The sequence below is a fragment of the Pinus tabuliformis genome, chromosome J (assembly GCF_031772625.1).
Source record: "Pinus tabuliformis cultivar Carrire ecotype Pingquan chromosome J, CPIR1, whole genome shotgun sequence".
NCBI classification, from domain to species: domain Eukaryota; kingdom Viridiplantae; phylum Streptophyta; class Pinopsida; order Pinales; family Pinaceae; genus Pinus; species Pinus tabuliformis.
In genome coordinates this window covers 1,328,184,565-1,328,199,508 of record NC_142295.1, presented here as the reverse complement: position 1 = coordinate 1,328,199,508, position 14,944 = coordinate 1,328,184,565, and the positions used below count along the sequence as shown (strand labels likewise).

The following is a 14,944-nucleotide window of genomic DNA, read 5'->3' as shown; positions in this document are numbered from 1 at the left end:
ACACTATGTAAACATATGTATTAGAGTCAAAGAAATATGTTTAGGGTGATCCTCCAAAGTAAAAACAAGTCTCCTCTTCAAGTCGGCTCAAAGAATGAATTTTGGTACATTTAACATCAAGTCGGCCTCAGTAGCTCAAGTGGCCCAATAGGAGGGACAATATCCTATATATAGGGTAGTTCAACCTCACAAAAGCATTGCTACTCATCTATGAAATTAGCGAAGAAGGGGGGACGAAAAATAGGTGTAAGAAAGGAGCATAAAAGTGATTCTAGGGCAACGAAGAAGAAGGAAGAGAAATCGAGTTTGGGAGAGTTGTTTTTGGACCTAATTATGTCACACGTGCAAAGAAAGGAGGGCAGTTCTGCAGTCACATCAAATCCACAAGTGCAACAACATAATAGAGCTCGATTGGGCTAAGAAGAGATTCCAAATAGGCCTCCATATCAAGCTAAGGAGGGCCCATGTCTAGCGAAGGTAAAGAGGCAAGTAAAAGGTCTATTTCAAGCCCTAGATCAGCCACATGTGCGAAGAAATCAGATCTGCAGTAGGGTTAAGAGGATCAACCTCTAACTTAGAGATACACCAGAAGAAGAGGCTCATTATTTAGTCCAAGTGTCAAGGAGAAGGAAGATTGCCAAGCGAAGGAAAGGAAGGCACCAAAGAAGAGGTCTCGAATGAGACCTAAGGTTTCTGCAGTTGCCGGAAAAGGAGCGAAGGAAAGTGCCATCAGTTGGTGAAAGAAGTGTGAAGAAAGAGATAAAGGTGTAGTATAAAAGGAGGCTTTGATTGAAGAACATTGTTGAAATGTGGCAACAAGAATGTTCCAATTTATATTTTCCTTGAATTAAATTGTGAATTAAAATCGAATTTAGTCTTAACAGCTACTTGGAAATAATTAATTAAGTTATTTTGACTTAATTAGTTGAATAAATTCAAGTTAGAAGTCTTTCTGAAGTCATGCAAGAGTTATCCCTTAAATTAAGGAGATAAGATTGAGTTATATTTGAGTTGTAATTAGTTAACTCAGTTTACTGAGTTAAGTCCAGTTAGATTAGTTCCAAATTGTTTGAGGAACTAATATAGAGTTAATAGTCAGTTGATGCATGCATGAACTCAACTAGTGTACTCCAGTTAACTAAATATTCCCTCATTAGAAACTCATGCATGTCTATTCTGAGAAAGACCCAGTTGAGATTAAAGACAAGGACAGTGTACTATCAGTTGCATGTGTTTTCCTATAAAGAAAACTCATGCATGCAGAAGGAATAATTCCTTGAGGATTGCGCATTTCTGACAGTGTGTGAGATGAGGAGATCATCCACTTGGTAAATCGAGTTTTTCCACTTGGTTGAAGGAGTTCATCCCAGAGGAACAACGCAAGGAAATAAGAGCTTGGAGGGCAAAGAGAAAGGCTTGTGAGAAGCCAAGTTTGCCTGTGAGTGTCTGTGAGAATTGTACTGAGAGTTGGCTAGCTATGAGAGCTAAGGCTTTGTATAATTCCTATGTATTTCCACCTTGTATTATAATACAGATAGTGGGTTTTTAGTTGAGGCTTTCCCCAAATTATTTTCATGTGTATTGTGCATTGATTCTTCTTCTTCTATTATATTGTTCAGCTCGATCTTTAAGCTTCTGAAAATTGATAGTAGAAGTAGGTTATAGTATTTTGCTTTGATGTATATTGCATTATCGGGTTAACCTACAAGCAGATTTTCTACATGGTATCAGAGCTAGATTTGTAGAGAAATTTCTACATGGTATCAGAGCTAGATTTGTAGAAAATTTCTACATGGTATCAAAGTTGTGAACATTATAATGAGAAGAGAATTAAAGTTTGAAGTTCGGGGTTGTAGGTGCAAATCGAATTCATATCATACTTCAAGGTTTGCCAATGGCATTATATGGCTGGAGACTCGAGTATGCCTTGGAAGGTAGCTCGAATTACATAGCATGGAAAGATAGAATGGAGGCTGTATTAGAAGACAATGGCTTGAAGGATTTCATTGATCAAGAAATCTCAAAGCCAGCTTCAACTAATGCACAAGAGTTGGTTGCATGAAAGAAGTGTGTGGTGAAGGCGAGACAAATCATCCTTGAGGGAGTTTGAGATCATATTGTCTCAAGTCTCCATGGGAAGGATACTCCACTTTCAATGTGGAAGACATTGAAGGGCCTCTACCAAAACAGTACCGACCAGAGGAAATTGGCGCTCAAGGATAAGCTTCGAAGAATCAGATGGATGTGAAGATTGCATTCCTCAATAGTTGAGGAAGAGGTGTACATAGAGCAACCGAAAGGTTTTGAGACCTTCGATCGTGAGTCAGATGTGTGCCAACTCAAGAGAGCGTTGTACGAGATGAAGCAAGCACCTCATGCTTGGTACACCAGGATAGACAACTACTTCATTGGGTTGGGCTTCACAAAGAGTGAAGCGGATGCGAACCTATACAACATCATGGTGGAAGGTAAGTCGTTGATCATCGTTTTTTATGTTGATGATCTCATATTGACTGGTGATGATCAGTTTATCATGTAAGGAGGACCTTGCAAGAGAATTCGAGATGAAAGACATGGGTCTCATGCATTACTTCCTTGGCATGGAAGTGTGGCAGAAGGATGGGGAGTTGTTTGTGTCTTAGGGCAAGTATGCCAACGAGATACTCAGGAGATTCCACATGGAGAAGTGCAAGCCCATGCAGACTCCTCTAGCAGGTAACTAGAGGACGGGGGATGCTACTTCAAGAGAAGTGGTAGAGGCTACTGTGTACAGGCAGCTTGTGGGTTCGCTGATGTACTTAGTGAACACACAACCAGATTTGTGCTATGCGGTGAACCAATTGAGTCAAGCGATGGTTCAACCTACCAAGATGTTTTGGAAGGCGGAAAAGCATGTATTGAGATACCTCAGAAGCACATCTCAGTATGGATTATGGTATAGACAGATAGAGGGAGTGAAGCTACAGGGCTTCACTGATGCAGATTGGGCAAGGAGTCCATCATATCAGAAGAGAACATTAGGAGGGATTTTCAACCTTGGGTCAGCAACAGTTTCTTGGTACAGCAAGAAACGGAGGTCGGTTGCACTAAGCTCGGCAGAGGCAGAATACATGGCTACAAGTTAGGTAGCATGTGAGGCCATCTGGATGCGGAAAATCCTAGTTGGTTTGTTTGATCAGAGGATGGATCCAACTGTGATCTATTGTGATAATCAGAGTTGTATCAAATTCTCTGAGGATCTAGTATTTCATGATAGGTCTAAGCACATCGACATCCGGTATCATCATCTCAGAGACTGTGTAGCAAGGAGGATCATGTTGCTAAAGTATATTTCGACAGAGGAGCAAGATGCTGACATTTTGACAAAGGCATTGTCAAAGTGTAAATTCGAGTTCCATAGAGACAGGATCGGGGTGGCAGATAATCCCTTTCTTGTTGAGAGGGAGTGTTGAAATGTGGCAACAAGAATATTCCAATTTATATTGTCCTTGAATTAAATTGTGAATTAAAATCGAATTTAGTCTTAACAGCTATTTTGACTTAATTAGTTGGAGAAATTCAAGTTAGAAGTCTTTTTGAAGTCATGCAAGAGTTATCCCTTAAATTAAGGAGATAAGATTGAGTTATATTTGAGTTGTAATTAGTTAACTCAGTTTACTGATTTAAGTCCAGTTAGATTAGTTCCAAAATGTTTGAGGAACTAATAGAGAGTTAACAGTCAGTTGATGCATGCATGCACTCAACCAATGTACTCCAGTTAACTAAAGATTCCCTCATCAGAAACTCATGCATGTCTATTCTGAGAAAGACCCAGTTGAGATTAAAGACAAGGACAATGTACTATCAGTTGCATGTGTTTTCCTATAAAGAAAACTCATGCATGAAGAAGTAATAATTCCTTGAGGATTGTGCAGTTTTGACAATGTGTGAGATGAGGAGATCATCCACTTGGTAAATCGAGTTTTTCCACTTGGTTGAAGGAGATCATCCCAAAGGAACAACGCAAGGAAATAGGAGCTTGGAGGGCAGAGAGGAAGGCTTGTGAGAAGCCAAGTTTGCTTGTGAGCATCTGTGAGGATTGTACTGAGAGCTGGCTAGATGTGAGAGATAAGGCTTTGTATAATTCCTATGTATTTCCACCTTGTATGATAATACAAATAGTGAGGTTTTTAGCTGAGGATTTCCCCAAAGTATTTTCATGTGTATTGTGCATTGATTCTTCTTCTTCTGTTATATTGTTCAACTTGATCTTTAAGATTCCGCAAATTGATAGTAGAAGTAGGTTGTAGTATTTTGCTTTGATGTATATTTCATTATCGGGTTAACCTACAGGTAGATTTTCTACATGGTATCAGAGTTGGATTTGTAGAGAAATTTCTACAAACATAAGGGGAGATACAAGAGAGAGACTATGTCTTCTGCTTGGAGGATCTTCTAGTCAAGGGTCTAGGGTTTGGCATTTTCAATTGAAGCTTCAATAAGAGAAATTTGCAGAAGGGTTTTCCTCTCTACGAGAGAGAGGTTTTGCCCTAGCTGAGAGCCAACATCTTGTATTCTTGTCTCTTTTTGTTTTGTTATCTATTTGATGAAGTAAGAGAACACACTTTAATAATAATAAGAGAAGATTGTGCTAATAAGTAAAAGTAAAAAGTACCTCACAAATAGTTATCATAGTTAGAAGAATCTCATTGTAACCTAGATGCCCTACATTCTTCAACATACCGTTCTCATTTACCCTATAACTCTTTTCATTAATTGAAGATAATTTTTTTGCTGCAAATCTCATTTCCAATAAAAAAATATTTTAATATTAAATTCTTAGATACAATCTACATCTTTTCTTGATGCACAACTTCATTACACATCAATTATTAGTCAATTAATTAAAACACATGCTACAACATTTATTATTCAAAAACTAATATCCCATTTTCAATATCTTTTAAGCATCACCAACTAATCAAACATTTTAAAGCTCAAGTTGATTCAACTTATAGCCTAGTGAAGTCCACCTTAATTAATTCTTAGATATTCAAATATACGCTCTTATGTAACTCCACACTTACTTAACAAAAAAACTTAATTAGTTTATTCAAAATTTAACACATTAAACATGTGCAACAAAATTTAATTAAAATTTCTTAATTAATTTAGAGGAACCTTCCCCTTACACACATACATAGATATATTATCTCAATATATATTATATAAACACCATTAATTATCATCAAGTTTCCCAACCATATCATGGGCTTCTTTTAAATCTCTAATCATCTTAGAGAGCTTTGCCATTGCACCATCTTCCTTTTCTTAAAGAGTTTGGTAAAAAATTATAAATTTGAATAATATATTTTTTTCAAAATTTTAATTTATTTAAAATTAATTTAATACCAAATTTTTTAAAAGCAAAAAAAGGTCATGTACCGAGTAAGTCACATACTATTGTATGAATGAGTTAATATTTCCCCACACCAAAGAAATCAAACAGGAAGAGTATAAAGTGGAGGAGCAAAGAGCTAAGAATATTTTTGCGCTTTGGGGCAATGACGTAGCTAGTGAGATAAAACCGAGGCGCGTCAATTTCTGGTTGAAAACTATTTCCAAACCCCCCCCTTGGCTTGGGCCTCGCTCTTGGCCTTCGAGAAATTTTGGAGGGCCGCGTTTTCTCGGGCTCCAACAATTTTAATTCCAAACTGGTGGAAATATATGTAATACATATACATATTGAAGAGGAAAGTTGCTAGTGTGAAGTACAAGGTTGGGATATCTAGTTGTTAAATTCTGATATCTTCCTACGTCGAGTGTGCTGACATCATGGTAAAGCTGGAAGATTACCAATACAAGAGATGTGAGGTGAACATAATTTATCTTTCTAACTTTGAGTGTGCTGACATCATGGTAAAGCTGGAAGATTACCAATACAAGAGATGTGAGGTGAACATAATTTATCTTTCTAACTTTGGTATTGAATCTTATAACTCATCATGAAGTTGCAAATTTTTCATATTTTTATAAAAAAAAGGTCGATAAGATTGTTAAGTTGGTTTGTTGAATTGGAAAAGTTATAATAATTGTTGTATTAGATTTAGGTTGTTTAGTGTGTTTGTGTTAAGTTTGTCATACACAATTAAAATAATATTTAAAATATTGAGACGATGAAAGTTTTATAATTTGTCCATACATATCAAACAAGTTGTAGTGTCATATGCGCACTTTTCTTAGCAATGAGAAATGACATCTTCTTGTCACCTACAATATAAGATGTGGCAGCTATTCAAAAGATGGTTCTTATATTGCCAACAATGGAAACTTTTATAATTCTACATCATCTAATGGACCCGCAGATGCATGGAGCTTTTGTATGAACTCTCTAGTATGGTATTCACCTAATGTTTTACACTACCAACAAAATAATTTGTCACTTCAAAGGTAAGTGGAACATATTTCCACTCATAAGCAAAGACACCCTTATTGTTTACAATTATGGATAGGCAACACTAATGGGCATCATTTGGAAATCATTTACCTAGGTTTTATCTTTTCATCATTATTTAATAGTAAACCCAAAAACATAGACCATGACCCAAAAAAACAAATTAAATATTTTTAGTATTCAACCAAAAAAAGCCCACAACCCATTTTTTTAATCCAAATTAAATACTTTTGAAAAATCCTTACCACAAATCAAAGAGTATTTTTTTATTGGAGTTGGGATTTGAAAAACATTTAGCAGATGCATGGAGCTTTTGTATGAACTCTCTAGTATGGTATTCACCTAATTTTTTACACTACCAACAAAATAATTTGCCACTTCAAAGGTAAGTGGAACATATTTCCACTCATAAGCAAAGACACCCTTATTGTTTACAATTATGGATAGGTAACATTGATGGGCATCATTTGGAAATCATTTACCTAGGTTTTATCTTTTCATCATTATTTAATAGTAAACCAAAAAACAAATTAAATATTTTTAATATTCAACCAAGAAAAAAAGTCCATAACCCATTTATTTTCATCCAAATTAAACACTTTCGAAAAATCCTTACCACAAATCAAAGACCGTTTTTTATTGGCATTGTGATTTAAAAAACATTTAGTTCATTAGAAATATAATTAATAGAATAATAATATTTTTACAATTTAATTAAAATCAAATGTAAAAACAGAGTATCTTATTACAAACAAATTTTCTTCTAATTTTTAGACCATACAAAAAATATAAACATATATATATATTTTTCTAACACTACCTTACATATAACTTATGTATATTATATTGGTATCTAACTTTTATATATACCATTATAAATAAGTTATATTTTTTTTATATGGGGGCAAAGAAAAAACAATACTCTTTATTTGTTGTGGTACACTATTTCTCACTCATAAAAATCCATCCCTTTCCATCCATGAATATAATTCATATGATGTCAATATCATATTATGGCACTGTGTTTTGCCATTCAAACTTTTATATAAAAATTATTCTCATGGTAATTAATTTTTTTTAATATTTTGTAATATTTGTTTAATGAAAACTAATAAGCTATAAATATAATAAATTCTTATCTTCTTAGAAATACAAATCTCTTATAAAAAATGCATGTTTCACTTTCCTATTGATTTTTATTTATAATAATTAAAACCTTTTAATTTTTTATAACATGCTTGTAATGAAAATTAATAAACTATAAATATAACACAAATTTTCATCTTCCTAGAAATACACATCTCCTATCAAAAGTGCATGTTTCACTTTCTTATTAGTTTTTAATGTTTTATTTATTCTTATTTTTAAGAAATAAATTCTAAAACGCGATACGGTTGGATTTTAAAATTTTCCAATCTAAACAAAATAAACCCACGTTTATATTTTAATTTTTATATTTTAAATTTATATCTCATTTTTTTTATATATTTACTATGCATTTAATTTACAAATTAAACCCATGTTTATGGTTGGCGCATAATGATTATTGTTTTCACATCGGTGATAGTTGCTAACCAAGCTATAGTCTTTTGTTTCACTAGCGTACAACTTTTAACTGGGTAACCATTTAATTGGCGTTGTCTTGTTCTCTTGTTATGACATTTCTTAGAGGGTGACTTATTTGTTCAAATATATTTTGCAGGGTTTGATATGTATGTGATGAGCACCAGTATTGCAGCAAGAATGCTGCAACTCCTGGGGCTACCAAGTTTATTTTATCAACTTGGGGTTCGTACAAACTTGGAGGTGACAGTGTTGTATACATAAGTAAATGTGATGGGTCTGTTCTTTGTCATTGCTAAGTTGGCGATAGACTACCAAGGCTTTTCAAACTAGACTTCTATGGATTCAGAAGAAGCTTAATTACCAATGAGGGAAAGAGAAATCTACTCTAAGAGAAAGCTTGTCTACTACAGTAAGGAAAAAGACTGAAATCAAATGCTAAAACACATCATTTTTTAACTAACTACTAAGAGGCTATGCTTCAAAAGAATGCTAAGTTAACATGTATGCAATCCTACTATCCTAAGCATGCAAATTCAAAGCATCAAACATTCTACTACTGTGCACGTAAATGAATAAAATAAATCTGTTTTTCTTTTTTGTCCTTTTTATGTGAAAATGTGAAAGCGAATCTCTTTTGGTGACGTGGCAGGTGGCTTAGGGATGATGGTGAATGGTTAGAAGGTTGGGGAGACCAGTAGGGATCCTTTGCTGGCTTCTTAGAGGCTTTTTCCTCAATTCTGCCTCAAAACAGGCCACTACAGGATGTCCTAAAAACCTACAGGATCCCCTATATTTCTACAGGATACAGCTGAGAGAAAAACGATGGGTGTTGAAGGTGATGGAAGGCTTAGGGAAGGTGGTTGGTGGATGGAATGAGGCAAGAGAATGCCTAGGACCACTTCAGAACTCAAAACCAAAGTTGGGAGATGGTTGGATTTGCTCAACAAGCTTGGAGAAGTTTCCTTATGAAATGATGGAATTGGTGAGCGTTTCAGTGAAAGAAAGTGAGGACCATGGGTGGATGAAGTTGGAATGAGGTTTCTGACTATGAAATCTCTCTGTACTTCTGAAACACCTGCATTGCATCAAACATTGACATTTACCCAAAAATCATGCAAACAAGAAGAATTTCAATTATCTAAGGAAAACATAATTTCATGAGCTAGTTGTCTACTTCATGCATGAGGAAAACTTTGTAGAATAAGATGAAACATTGATGAGATATAATGTAAGACTAAAGATAGAAGTAATGATAACTAGATCCTACTCTTGCAAACTGATCAAATGCTGGTCTAAGCACAGAAAACCCTAAATTCCATGAGAAAGTAGAATTCTGTCTTTTTGGGGCTGCATAGGATTTCTTTCCACAAACCATGATCCCTGAAGGAAGGAGTGAGGCTAGAACCACCTATTGACAACTTTTTGATGTTCCTTTATCTCTTCTAAACTACTGCTGAAGTAAAGCACAAATGGAAGAAAACTAATCAAATCTACACTACTTGTAATGAAATAATTCTAAAGACAATTCAACCATTAATCTATGAAATCAATCTAAGCATACACATACAAGAAGAGGAGCATTTGCTGCTAGGGTTGGGCTCTAACCCAAGAGGTTCAACCCTCTGAGTTAACACAATGTTGGATCAAGGAATTGATCATTCTCATTATCAAAACAGAAAATTACATAACAATGTCTTCCACAAGTCTTGAACTTGAAAATGACTAGTGTTTTTTTACAACAAAAATTCGAATCCTAATGAGGCTCTAGGTCTCTTTATTTATAAAACCGAAGTCTCCAACGAATTCCTTAAATCTAGGGAGGCTCAGATCCCAAACTCGAGATAAACTAACTCTTTAACTGTCACTTTCTCGACTCCCTTTTGATCTCCATGACTTGGCTGCTTGTACTCCGAGCCAGTGTGATTGATGGAGGAATATTCGAATGAGGGAGGATTAAATGAGGGGGATCTTTCTGCTACAATCTCTCCTCCTTGTCTCATTCGAGTTTCAGCCCTTAATTAGCCAAAATTCCATGATTTTCTCTCACAAACCTGCAATCAATGCACATTAGTCCACTAGGCATAATATCTCACTTTGACTCATCTCATTAAACAAAATACAATCAAAATATGTAATAAATTGTGAGAAGAGTTGATTTGACTAAGCTAGGAGGTGGATTAAGGTCCATATAGTTACCCAATGATGAGGCTCATCATCACCCCCTACTGAAAGTGTTGCTCATCCTCTGAGCAACTCAATCAATATCCATGTATTTCATTGCTCTAGTGGCCTTCTTGACATCCCATGCTTCTGTTGTAATTTCCTCTTCCTGTGCATAAAATCCTGCCTTGCTTTCTATCTCCTCCAACTGCTTACTTTCTTCCTCTTCCTCCCTGACACATTCCTAAGAGAAATGGTGGACTGAGTCTCAAGCCATTCAAATTGACTTTGAGTCTTTGGAGAGCTTGCTTGTACATGGGTGTCATGTTCAGTGCTTCTCTCATTCTTTGAGGAGAATGGTACTCCCTTATTTTCAAATTGTAGGGCAAAGTATTACATCTCCTTTGGCAAGCTTGCCTGTTGTCATCTCCTAACAGCCTGAACATATCCTCAAAGTGTGTAATTGCTTTCTCTTGGGCAGCAAGGTACCTAGGTGCAAGTTGAGGGTAATTTGCAATCAAGTTATGTGTGCTATGATAGCCATTGGATTTGACTGTTCAGCTCTTATCATGAGAGGTTATGTTTCTTTCCTTGCCATTATTTTTTTCATTTTTGTAGCCCTTGCTTCCTCATGGTTCATCCATGATGCCAAAGCCATCAACTGTAAGTCCCCTAGTTTTGAATTAGGGTCCCATACATTCAGATTTGTCAAGGCTAAATTATGTAGGTAGAACTCAGATAATTTAGCCCTATCCTCCAATGTGCTTTGATCACAAAGATCAATGAACTATCTATAATCCTGGAATGGCATAGTGCCTCTTTATGCTAGGGTCTTGATTTGGAACTACAACCACTATTCCTTAAGGTATAATGTATAGGACTTAGATGGCATCATGCACTAGATTGCCTCTAAGGATAGACTAGCCATGGATGCCAATTGATTCTCTCTCTCTTGTAGTTGTCCCCTTAACCATGCATTTTTTGCCTCCAACTGAGCTTTCATCATTGCCTCTCTGTCCCTCAGGCTGCTCAGTTCTCTACCCATCTCTTTAACTTTTTCCTCCATGTGACCTATGTCCTCCACTCCTTTGGATTTGGCAATCTGCATCCATCTATGTGTTCTTGCCCTTTCTTTCTCAAGCTCAAAGAATAAGGGGATGGAAAATTTCTATGGAATGACGCTACCCCCTTCAATAAACTTGTAGTAGGAGTTAAGGTTAGGTTGAGGACTAGGTTCCCTCAGCTCTGGATCCTCCTTCTTTGTTTCTTGCTGCACACTCCCTTCTTTGTCCAATTTCTGAGTTTCCTGTAGGTTTAGTAGAGTTTCCTGTAGGATTGCCTTTGCTTCCTATAGGTCCTTCTGTGTATCCTGTAGGATGCCTTTTCCTTTGGATGAGGCAGATCTAGTCACAAGCCTTCTAACATAAGTGATAGGAGACTTGGGAGAGGCTTGTCCTGATGATCCTTCTCCTTGAGTTTTCATAAGAGGAGCCATCTTCTCATGCTATTTGGGTGAGACCTCAATAACAATAGAAACCTTGGTGGGAGTTTGAGGTTTTCCCTGCCTTATTCTTGTACTTTTTCTTGTCCTAAAGTACAATGGAGTTTGTCTCTGTCTTTTCCATTTTTGTTTGATAGGGTTACTAAGGGCAGTGAGGGCAGTTAATGCCCCTTTCTCAGTGGGTTCTGGAGATACCCTGGGTGATTCGTCCTTGTCTTCTGCCTCCTCTTTTCCATTCCCCCTCTCATCGTTGTCTTTCTCCTCCTCTTCTCCCTCTATTTCCTCACTTTATTCATTAGTTTCCTCCTTTGCATCTTCTTCTGTCTCTTCACCACTTTCCTTCTCTTTTTCTTCCTCTTCTTCCTCGTCTATTTCCTCTTCATCCCTCTCTATTTCTTCTTCCTCATTTTTAGTTTCTTCTTCACCCTTCTCTATTTCTTCTTCATCCCTTTCACTGGTAGTGGGGCTCTTGTCATATTCAAGGGCTTTTATATCTTCCTTTGTCTGCATGTCTCTGAAAGTTGCCCATGTGGTAGGGATTCTGAGGTTCTAGAGGGCATCTTCTATGATAAGTCTAATTAACCCATGATGGGCTAGTTGTTGATGGTTCCCTTCCTGCACCTTAATGCTCATATCTATTACTGATTGAAGAAGGAAGTAGAGTATGCTAAGTCTGTTTTGAGGTTGTGTATCTGCTCCAAACCTCAACTCTTGAAGAAGCCTAAAGTGGTATCCATATACCACACTGTACCTACCTTCACATGAGATATACTTTATAAGGTGGTAGCTAATTTCATTCTAGGGATATGGTAGGCTTGCTCTTCTCACTCCATTTTTGGATTCCATGGCCTCCTCTCCTTCTAAAAATAACTTCTTCTTTGCAATTTGGCTATTTCCCTTATCCTCCTTTCTCTAAGGCACTCCTAGAGGAAGTGTGGTAATTTTTCCTATGATTTCAGGGCTGAGCTCTATGGAGAGGCCTTTCACCACAACAGTAGCATGGGTCCTAGTTAGTGGAATGAGGGAGAGAGAAAAATCTCTGGCTGCTTCATCATCATACCCCCTCAATTTCTCAAAGAAACCCATCCAATTGTGCCTTGTGAATATCTCAAGAACAAGAGGGTGCTGATGAATCCTCATTGTGTTGATGGGTTCCCTTTTATTAAATCCTCCTATCATTTTCTCTGATGGATGGAGGGTTGTATAGGTCTGCTACCAAATTTAATGAATGAGGAATTTTAAATGAAAATTATGTGTATACAATTCCCTTATGCTGCAATCTTTTCCAACAAATAAAAGGTTTTTTTAATATTATTTTCACTTGGAAAAATGTGGGAAAGTTCAGCTCCTACCTCCTTATCCCTCTTTGATGAATCCAACCTCCATTTTCTCCCTTTGAGACTGTTCACTTCCAATCATGTAGGTGCTGGATTGTATCTTGTAGGATCCTGTAGGTGGTCTTGCGCAGGAAAAAAACGAATTTTGCCTTTCCTATAGACTGCTTGAGGGCCGAGAGCGACTTTGCTAGTGTGTAGCCTCGAGAATGTGAATGCTTCTATGCATGGGGATCAACATTTATTTCCTCATATGGGTGATTTGAGTGGGGTGTTGTGCTGGAAGCCGAGGTATGAGTATCCATTTTTGGACCATTGGTCCCACTACCACATCATCATTCTCCTCACCTCATAATCAACTCCCACTTCGGGCATCCGTAGCTTAACTACTTTCGACCTCATCTCTTCTTTTCCTTGACTTGACTGCTGCCATGTGTGTAAGGACTAATTGTCTTCTCCTCGTTGACTGAGCGAAGGTGGCCAAGTTAACTGGCCACCTTTTGCTTATAAAACAACTCTTTCACAACTTTTACATGTTTGATCATATTATGCTAATGAGAGAGTGGAAGCGAGATACTTACCTGTGGTAATGATGCCTTGATGCTATTTGTTGAAGAATGAAGTCTTTGTTGTGTGTTTGCTGCATGTGCTTTTCTCCTCTCTTTTTTTATTGTCCTCTGATGATTTTCTTTGATGTGCAGGTACTTGGATGTTGATGCTAATGATCCTGATGCTGCTACTAGGCTCTGGAGGAGCTTCTTTTACCTCTGGATCTCCATGCTTGAAGCTAACTGCAACCTGTGATTTTTGTTTTGTGGGATAAGCTACTACAGAATTTCCTACAGGATGTCCTGTAGCTGCTTCTCCCTCAAAAAATTTAATCATTTTCCACTGTTGGAGCTTGAGGATGGTTGGCATGGGTATAGAAGGGGTCTATGGATTTTTGAATGAGGAAAATAGCCTTCAGGTGTTGTCCCCTTGCTCTCTGTCTTCATCTTCTTTTCTCTGTGTTTTTTTTCTTGAAAACTATAATTTTTTTGAAACTGATTTGTTTTATGAATGCAGAGGTGATCATGGTGGAGAGAGGTATGGTGATAAGATGGTGAAGTAGAATTTCCTTTTTTTACATAGGAAGGTCATCCCATTGCTCTAGGGTTACTTCCTTTAGGATTCCCAAGCCACTGTAATTCCTACAGGATCATCTTGTAGGTTTACAGGGAATCCTGTAGAAAACACAGAACCCTTGCAAACTAAGGTAAATTAGTGGAAAAATGGAGGGAATGATGGAATGATGAAGGAAAATTAATGGAGAAATAAAAACATGAGTTGGATAGGTCCCTTTTGATTCTCTCTTGTTGTTGTGATCCTCCTCCTGCTGACTAGCAAACAATATTTTCAAAGTTTTATTTTCTCCATTTTTTTATTTTTTTTATTTTTTTAAAGGAACTAGTTTGCCTCCAAGAGGTTTTCATCCTAGTTGCTTGCCCTGGGCGCCTCAAAAGAGGTTTTCAACCATGGATATTTTTATTTCTCTTTTTTTTTTGTTTTGACACCATTGGGTCGCCTCAAGAGATTTCCAACCCAACAGTGGGACTCAGGTGCCTCATGGAGGTTTTCACCTAAGTCTCCTTCTTTTTTTTTTCATTGACTTGATGAGGTAGGAGTTGAGACTTGCTCCACCACCATCACTGTTTTTTGATACCATCAATGAACTCTTGCTTTGACAATGGATTCTTGTGAACCTTCAATCTGTGCCCATTAAAAAGTAAAGGAATAACCTCTACATCTATGGCTCTAATCTGCACCGAACCATTATCATGAAATTTCTGTATGACATAAGGCCCTAACCATCTAGTCCTTAACTTTCCCTTAAAGTCTTTATATCTGGAATCATATAATAAATCCCAATCACCTTCTTGAAATTTTTTGTCCTTGATGTTCTTATCATCC

The 14,944-nt window shown here is 36.8% G+C and overlaps 1 non-coding gene across 1 annotated transcript; it reads left to right on the top strand.

Moving 5' to 3' along the window:
- Window positions 1–5,524: 5,524 nt before the first annotated feature.
- LOC149232198 (U4 spliceosomal RNA) lies at window positions 5,525–5,672 on the top strand. The gene has a single exon (XR_016248548.1). It is a non-coding gene; the product is annotated as a U4 spliceosomal RNA (small nuclear RNA).
- Window positions 5,673–14,944: the final 9,272 nt, after the last annotated feature.